At 61.1% G+C, this 9,112-nt stretch overlaps 2 non-coding genes across 2 annotated transcripts; both read right to left on the bottom strand.

The window, feature by feature from the left end:
* Positions 1–468: 468 nt before the first annotated feature.
* On the bottom strand, positions 469–622 carry LOC148344899 (5.8S ribosomal RNA). Its single transcript, XR_015849018.1, has one exon. It is a non-coding gene; the product is annotated as a 5.8S ribosomal RNA (ribosomal RNA).
* A 1,343-nt stretch (positions 623–1,965) lies between these two features.
* Positions 1,966–3,952, bottom strand: LOC148344898 (18S ribosomal RNA). The gene has a single exon (XR_015849020.1). It is a non-coding gene; the product is annotated as an 18S ribosomal RNA (ribosomal RNA).
* Positions 3,953–9,112: the final 5,160 nt, after the last annotated feature.

Genomic DNA, 9,112 nt, shown 5'->3' with positions numbered 1-9,112 from the left:
CTCGCCGAGAGCAGCCCCGCGCCGCACGGACACGCGACACCGACGGGCGGACGGACGCCGAGGCGCCGACCGGGACCTTTACCTGAGGAGGGCGCCGAGCGCCGCCGCCATACGGGCCGCCGCGCGGAGCCGCGCGCGCGGAGCACCTTCTCGGTATGCTAAGTACCAGCCGTACTCACCGGCAGCCGAGAAGCACCTCCGGACGCGCGGACGCGCGACACCGACGGGCGGACGGACACGGAGCGCCGCCCGAGTCTGTATTTGAGGGTACGAAGGGACGGGGGTCCCTGCGAAACCCCAGCCGCGGAGTGGGCGGGGACACGGGTCGCGCGCCACCCGCCGGGCGGACCGGCGGAATGTCGCGGAGGGCCCGAGCCTCGCCCGCGCGGACCGGGTTCTCGCGCCACCCGCCGGACGGACCGGCGGAATGTCGCGGAGGGCCCGGCCCGCGTCCGATCGATTGGAAAGCGCCGCTCAGACAGGCGTGGCCCCGGGGTAAAACCGGGGCCGCAATGTGCGTTCAAAGTGTCGATGATCAATGTGTCCTGCAAATCACATTAGTTCTCGCAGCTAGCTGCGTTCTTCATCGACGCACGAGCCGAGTGATCCACCGCTAAGAGTCGTACGTTTGGGCCCTTTTACGTCCGCCCGGGACGATCGGAGACAAATTCACGACAGGGTTTGTACCGGAGACGAACGCGCCGCGGGTGCCGTTCGGATCGCTCCCGCGAGCGAGCCCCTAACCCGCGGCGCGGTTACCGACGGGCGCGATACGCGCGACGCCGCGACGAGCCGAGCGGGTCGGGCGCGCGGCGCTGAGGCCGGCGCCCGGCGTCTCCCGCTCGGGGCCGCGACGGCGCCCGAGACGTGCGTCGGCCCGGGTAGGTCGGGCGCTCGGCGCTGAGGCCGGCGCCCGGCGTCTCCCGCTCGGGCCTGACACGACTCGGCGACCGGACTCGCCGGGTAGGTCGGGGGCTCGGCGCTGAGGCCGGCCCCCGGCGTCTCCTACCCGGACCCCGGAAGGCCATCCGACTTGGAAGCCCCGCCGCGCCGCGAAGCGACGCTTTGGGTGTTGCTACCCGTCAGCGAGTGGGTTTGGTTTACAAGGGCGGCGCGACCGCGCTGACACCGAGGGGGGACTGGCCCCCGACCCGGCCGCGGCCTGCCCGGACTATGGATGGACAGAGGAGACCGCGGCGGACCGCGCGGAACCGAACCCCCGGTGTCCGGAGCCCCGGGAGGAACTCCGGTGTCCGGGGGCCGGCCCACGCGCGCGCTACGCGGCCCCTCGAGGGCTCCGGCCGACGGACGCGTTTGGCCGGGGAAAAAGGTAGCCGGTGGGAGCACCGTTTCGTCGCCCTGAACCTTCGTCTCGGGCGGGCGTCCCGACGCCGCCGCCATACGGCCGTTGTGATCCGTGCGGGGATCCGCTTGCTCGGCGACCCTCGCCGAGAGCAGCCCCGCGCCGCACGGACACGCGACACCGACGGGCGGACGGACGCCGGGGCGCCGGCCCGAACCGTTACCTTTAAAGGACGGGAGGTCGTCGAGGCGAGTGCCGCCCCGGAAGCGCGCGCCGGAAGCGCGAGAACCGCGCCGAGCTAGGGTCGTCGGCATAGGGGGATTCCCCGGTTACGGGGGTCCCGCGCACGGCCGCCGCCTTTCGCCCGTCGCTGGCGGTCGCCTGTCGTCGCGCCGCGCCGCGCTACTGGGGTCGTCGGACGAGCGCGCTACCCCGCTCGCACGGAGGTAGCGCGACATCGCCCGCCGCCTTTTCTCGCGTCGCGCCGCGCCGCGTGGCGCCCGCCGAACTCGCTCCGACGCGCGGCCCGGGAGTGACCCGCGCCGCGCCCCCCGTCCCGTCCCGTCCCGGTCTACCCTCTTCCTCCGCCTGCGACGACCCGCCGCCCTCGGCGTCTGGCTCGTCGGGGGTGTACCGAGGCGGATCTGCTGCCGCTCGTACGTTAATGATCCTTCTGCAGGTTCACCTACAGAAACCTTGTTACGACTTTTACTTCCTCTAGATAGTCAAGTTCGACCGTCTTCTGGCACACCGCCGGAGCCGGGGCCGGCCCCGGCGGGGACTATCCGAGGACCTCACTAAGCCATCCGATCGGTAGTAGCGACGGGCGGTGTGTACAAAGGGCAGGGACTTAATCAACGCAGGCTAATGACCCGCGCTTACTGGGAATTCCTCGTTGGTGGGAAATAATTGCAATCCCCAGGCCCTGTCACGAGCGGGGTTCATAGGATTACCCGCGCCTGCCGGCGCGGGGATAGACGACGCGCTTATACGCTCAGTGTGGCGCGCGTGCAGCCCCGGACATCTAAGGGCATCACAGACCTGTTATTGCTCATTCTCGTGTGGCTGAGAGCCACTTGTCCCTCTAAGAAGTTTTCTGCCGCCGACCGCGCGGGGGGCCGCGGTACTATTTAGTATGTTTGAGTCTCGTTCGTTATCGGAATTAACCAGACAAATCGCTCCACCAACTACGAACGGCCATGCACCACCACCCACGGTATCGAGAAAGAGCCTTCAATCTGTCAATCCTTTCCGTGTCCGGGCCGGGTGAGGTTTCCCGTGTTGAGTCAAATTAAGCCGCATGCTCCACTCCTGGTGGTGCCCTTCCGTCAATTCCTTTAAGTTTCAGCTTTGCAACAATACTCCCCCCGGAACCCAGACACTTGGTCGGTTTCCCGGGTGCTGCTCGGCGGGTCATGGGAATAACGCCGCCGGATCGCGAGTCGGCATCGTTTATGGTCGGAACTAGGACGGTATCTGATCGTCTTCGAACCTCCGACTTTCGTTCTTGATTAATGAAAACATTCTTGGCAAATGCTTTCGCTCTCGTCCGTCTTGCGCCGGTCCAAGAATTTCACCTCTAGCGGCGCAGTACGAATGCCCCCGGCCGTCCCTCTTAATCATGGCCCCAGTTCATGACAACCCACAAAATAGAACCGGAGTCCTATTCCATTATTCCCAGCTGCGATATGCAGGGGCGGCCGTGTGGCCTGCTTTGAACACTCTAATTTCCTCAAAGTAAACGCTTCGGGCCCCGCGAGTGACACCCAGCGAAGGGCATCACGGGGGCTTTTGCCGAGAGGCAGGGGCTGGGACAGACGGATGCACGCCTCGCGGCGGACCGTCAGCTCGCGTCCCGGGGTCCAACTAGGAGCTTTTTAACTGCAGCAACTTTAAAATACGCTATTGGAGCTGGAATTACCGCGGCTGCTGGCACCAGACTTGCCCTCCAATGGATGCTGGCCGATGGGTTTGTGTTCGGCTCATTCCAATTACGGAGACTCGAACGAGTCCCGTATTGTTATTTTTCGTCACTACCTCCCCGTGTCGGGAGTGGGTAATTTGCGCGCCTGCTGCCTTCCTTGGATGTGGTAGCCGTTTCTCATGCTCCCTCTCCGGAATCGAACCCTGATTCCCCGTTACCCGTGGTCACCATGGTAGGCGCAGAGTCTACCATCGAAAGTTGATAGGGCAGACATTCGAATGAGTCGTCGCCGCCTCGGGTGGGCGAGCGATCGGCACGAGGTTATCCTGAGTCAACACAAAGGGGGGGCCGGGCCGGCGGAACGAGGACCGGCGCGCGCGGAGCCGCCCGCGCCGCTTACGCCCCCGCCCGGAGAGGCGGAGGCCGGACGCGGGGGACGCGCGCGACGGCTGAGCCCCCGCCCGCCGGACACCGCGTGGGTTTTTGTGTCTGATAAATGCACGCGTCCCCGGGGCGAGGCCGGAGCCCCGCCCGCGAGTCGGCGCTCGTTTGCATGTATTAGCTCTGGATTTGCCACAGTTATCCAAGTAACGGTGGAGCGATCAAAGGAACCATAACTGATTTAATGAGCCGTTCGCAGTTTCACTGTACTGGCCATTCGTACTTAGACATGCATGGCTTAATCTTGAAAACAAGCATATGCTACTGGCAGGATCAACCAGAGTGCGTCTGCCGCCGGGGGGGCGCTGCTGGTGGCGGTGCGGCCCTGGTCCGGGACGAGGCTGTGGCTACAGCCGGGCCCGGGGGGCCGCGCGACACTCGTATACGTTCGGACGGGCTGACGAGCGGGTGTCGTGAAACGATGTTTCGCGCGGAGCCCTAGCACGCGTGGCGTCGGGCTCCGCGACGGTCGGACGTCTGGGTGTGGCTCGAGACGGAAGCTCGACCTCGGTTCGTCTTGGTTCTGCCGCCAAAAGGTTCACGCCGAGGCATGGTTTCGCAAGAGGGCCCCGCGAGTGCCAGCCGTGGATCCCGCCTCACTCGTAACTCGTATCGGATTCGTCCGGCCTCACTTTCGTTCGCACATCGGACAGTTATACGTGTGCTTTAGTAGCTTCCGTTCCCTCTTAGTGAGGCCGTCCGTACGTACCGCCCCAGCTCTTTCTGAGGCGGGTATCCACTCGGCTCGGGGGGGCCCAACGTTTGCCTAGTATCCTCGGCGCTGGAGCTTGACCCGCAAAGCCGGAGGAGCCGCACGCCCGAACACCGGCTTGCGCCGGCCGACGTGGGCCCTCCGAGGCGGGTCTCGTGTGCCAATCGCTCAGTTGGGGAACCGGCAGGCCCGTGGGCCGACGCCGGCTCACCCGGGGGTGAAGGGTGCTTCGATGGAGGCCCCCTGTCAGCCTCCGCGGAAGTCCGGCTTCAATACTTTAAAGTTTGAAAAACTTAGACATTTTTCGAGAACCGGAGCTTAGAGGGGTACATGCAAAAGCCAGGGCCGCGGGAAGCGCCCTAAATACTTCAATACTTTAAAATTTGAAAAACTTAGAAATTTTTCGAGAACCGGCATCTTCCCTCGGTAATTGCGAGATGCGAGGCCGCCCCTAGCCTCTGCTCTGTCGGACTCAATGGTCACGGGTGGCCGCTGATTAGCCCTGGTGCTCACCTCTCAAAATTGCGAGTCCCTAATATAATTCTGGCTGTCGGCTGGAGAAGGGGGTATAAAATCGGCACTTGAGGGAACGCCGGGCCCTCAAGTTCGGGGCCCTCTAGCGGATTTTTGAGGTACTGCACTCCCATTGGAAATGCATTGCCCATAGGAATACATGGGCGCTCCGTCCACTACAATGTAATTCCCTCACAATATCTGCCCCCGCGTGGCCGCGCGATGCTACTGCTGCCCCGTTGGGAATGAATGGGCCTTTCGGAGGCCATAAATACAGCGCCGCTGCATGGATTTTGGCGGTACTGCGGCTGTCGTTGAAAATACATGGACCCGTCTGAATGAATGGGCCTTTCGGATTCCATAAACCCAGCGCCGCTGCATGGATTTTGGCGGTACTGCGGCTGTCGCTGAAAATACATGGACCCGTCTGAATGAATGGGCCTTTCGGAGGCCATAAACTCAGCGCCGCTGCATGGATTTTGGCGGTACTGCGGCTGTCGCTGAAAATACATGGACCCGTCTGAATGAATGGACAAAATATAAATCAGACACTACAGAACACAAGCATAATCCAAGATTACAAAATCATCTCAGCCTTTAAAAGAAACAAAAACCTGAAAGACTACTTAGTAAAAAGTAAATTACCAGAAATCAACATAACACAAACGCAGGGCCCCACATTCTACAAACAAGCCACCACAGTTAGGAACACCGTCACCAACACAAACTACCTAATTAAACAAACAATCACACCTGCTACGGAAAACTGAAAATACATGGACCCGTCTGAATGTATGGGCCTTTCGGAGGCCATAAACTCAGCCAGCGCCGGGCCAGTGTTTGGGGTATTGTGCCCGCCACTAGTGGCTGAATACATAATAATAATAATAATAATAATAATTCCCTTGTATTGTCATTCTGTGTAACAATGTACACAGAACGAAATGTCGATTGCACTGGGCTAGTGTTGAGGGAACGTCGGGCCCTCAAGTTCGGTGGCTTGGAGCGGATTTTTGAGGTACTGCACTCCCATTGGAAATGCATGGGCGCTCCGTCCACTACCATGTAATTCCCTCACAATATCTGCCCCTGCGTGGCCGCGGGATGCTACTGCAGCCCCGTTGGTAATGAATGGGCCTTTCGGAGGCCATAAATACAGCGCCGCTGCATGGATTTTGGCGGTACTGCTGCTGTCGCTGAAAATACATGGACCCGTCTGAATGAATGGGCCTTTCGGAGGCCATAAACTCAGCGCCTCTGCATGGATTTTGGCGGTACTGCGGCTGTCGCTGAAAATACATGGACCCGTCTGAATGAATGGGCCTTTCGGAGGCCATAAATCCAGCGCCGCTGCATGGATTTTGGCGGTACTGCGGCTGTCGCTGAAAATACATGGACCCGTCTGAATGAATGGACAAAATATAAATCAGACACTACAGAACACAAGCATAATCCAAGATTACAAAATCATCTCAGCCTTTAAAAGAAACAAAAACCTGAAAGACTACTTAGTAAAAAGTAAATTACCAGAAATCAACATAACACAAACGCAGGGCCCCACATTCTACAAACAAGCCACCACAGTTAGGAACACCGTCACCAACACAAACTACCTAATTAAACAAACAATCACACCTGCTACGGAAAACTGAAAATACATGGACCCGTCTGAATGTATGGGCCTTTCGGAGGCCATAAACTCAGCGCCGGGCCGGTGTTTGGGGAATCGTGCCCGCCACTAGTGGCTGAATCCCGGGCTAGTGTTGGGGGACTTGTGCCCGCCAATAGTGGCTGAATCCCGGGCTAGTGTTGGGGGACTTGTGCCCGCCAATAGTGGCTGAAATCCGCGCCGGTGTTTGGGGAAATGTGCGCGTATTATCGGGCCGGTGTTTGGGGAATTGCGCGCGTATTATCGGGCCGGTGTTTGGGGAATTGCGCGCGTATTATCGGGCCGGTGTTTGGGGAATTGTGCGCGTATTATCGGGCCGGTGTTTGGGGATATGCGCGCGTATTATCGGACCGGTGTTTGGGGAATTGTGCCCGCCACTAGTGGCTGAGAACTTGGCTAGTGTTTGGGGACTTGTGCCCGCCACTAGTGGCTGAAATCCGGGCCGGTGTTTGGGGAATTGTGCGCGTATTATCGGGCCGGTGTTTGGGGATATGCGCGCGTATTATCGGACCGGTGTTTGGGGAATCGTGCCCGCCACTAGTGGCTGAGAACTTGGCTAGTGTTGGGGGACTTGTGCCCGCCACTAGTGGCTGAAATCCGGGCCGGTGTTTGGGGAATTGTGCGCGTATTATCGGGCCGGTGTTTGGGGATATGCGCGCGTATTATCGGACCGGTGTTTGGGGAATCGTGCCCGCCACTAGTGGCTGAATCCCGGGCTAGTGTTGGGGGACTTGTGCCCGCCAATAGTGGCTGAAATCCGCGCCGGTGTTTGGGGAATTGTGCGCGTATTATCGGGCCGGTGTTTGGGGATATGCGCGCGTATTATCGGACCGGTGTTTGGGGAATTGTGCCCGCCACTAGTGGCTGAATCCCGGGCTAGTGTTGGGGGACTTGTGCCCGCCACTAGTGGCTGAAATCCGCGCCGGTGTTTGGGGAATTGTGCGCGTATTATCGGGCCGGTGTTTGGGGATATGCGCGCGTATTATCGGACCGGTGTTTGGGGAATTGTGCCCGCCACTAGTGGCTGAGAACTTGGCTAGTGTTGGGGGACTTGTGCCCGCCACTAGTGGCTGAAATCCGCGCCGGTGTTTGGGGAATTGTGCGCGTATTATCGGGCCGGTGTTTGGGGATATGCGCGCGTATTATCGGACCGGTGTTTGGGGAATCGTGCCCGCCACTAGTGGCTGAATCCCGGGCTAGTGTTGGGGGACTTGTGCCCGCCAATAGTGGCTGAAATCCGCGCCGGTGTTTGGGGAATTGTGCGCGTATTATCGGGCCGGTGTTTGGGGAATTGTGCCCGCCACTAGTGGCTGAGAACTTGGCTAGTGTTGGGGGACTTGTGCCCGCCACTAGTGGCTGAAATCCGCGCCGGTGTTTGGGGAATTGTGCGCGTATTATCGGGCCGGTGTTTGGGGATATGCGCGCGTATTATCGGACCGGTGTTTGGGGAATCGTGCCCGCCACTAGTGGCTGAATCCCGGGCTAGTGTTGGGGGACTTGTGCCCGCCAATAGTGGCTGAAATCCGCGCCGGTGTTTGGGGAATTGTGCGCGTATTATCGGGCCGGTGTTTGGGGATATGCGCGCGTATTATCGGACCGGTGTTTGGGGAATTGTGCCCGCCACTAGTGGCTGAGAACTGGGCTAGTGTTGGGGGACTTGTGCCCGCCACTAGTGGCTGAAATCCGGGCCGGTGTTTGGGGAATTGTGCCCGCCACTAGTGGCTGAATCCCGGGCTAGTGTTGGGGGACTAGTGGTCGTAAAACCGGGCCGGTGTTTGGGGACTTATAGGCCGACACTAGTGGCTCAAAACCGGGCTGCCGTTTGGGGACTTGTCGGGCCAACATTGGCTTGCAGCACTTGGAAAATTGCACTAAGTCCGATTGTCGGGTCACCAGGGGCTCGTGGGACTTAGAATTTGTGCCACTCCCCGGCCAGTGTTTGGGGACTGGCTGCCGCCTCCTGTGGGCCGGTCCCCGGCTGGTGTTTGGGGACCGGCTGCCGCCTCTTGTGGGCCGGTCCCCGGCTGGTGTTTGGGGACCGGCTGCCGCCTCCTGTGGGCCGGTCCCCGGCTGGTGTTTGGGGACCGGCTGCCGCCTCCTGTGGGCCGGTCCCCGGCTGGTGTTTGGGGACCGGCTGCCGCCTCCTGTGGGCCGGTCCCCGGCTGGTGTTTGGGGACCGGCTGCCGCCTCCTGTGGGCCGGTCCCCGGCTGGTGTTTGGGGACCGGCTGCCGCCTCCTGTGGGCCGGTCCCCGGCTGGTGTTTGGGGACCGGCTGCCGCCTCCTGTGGGCCGGTCCCCGGCCGGTGTTTGGGGACCGGCTGCCGCCTCTTGTGGGCCGGTCCCCGGCTGGTGTTTGGGGACCGGCTGCCGCCTCTTGTGGGCCGGTCCCCGGCTGGTGTTTGGGGACCGGCTGCCGCCTCTTGTGGGCCGGTCCCCGGCTGGTGTTTGGGGACTGGCTGCCGCCTCTTGTGGTTCGTCTCCTGGCTTGCGTTTGGGGACTGGCTGCCGCCTCTTGTGGTTCGTCTTCCGGCTTGGGTTAGGGACTTGCGC

Source organism: Urocampus carinirostris, unplaced genomic scaffold, assembly GCF_059441175.1.
Source record: "Urocampus carinirostris isolate Australia breed hairy pipefish unplaced genomic scaffold, RoL_Ucar_1.0 HiC_scaffold_200, whole genome shotgun sequence".
NCBI classification, from domain to species: Eukaryota; Metazoa; Chordata; class Actinopteri; order Syngnathiformes; family Syngnathidae; genus Urocampus; species Urocampus carinirostris.
The sequence above is the reverse complement of the archived record's forward strand: the minus strand, read 5'-3'. Positions and strand labels throughout refer to the sequence as shown.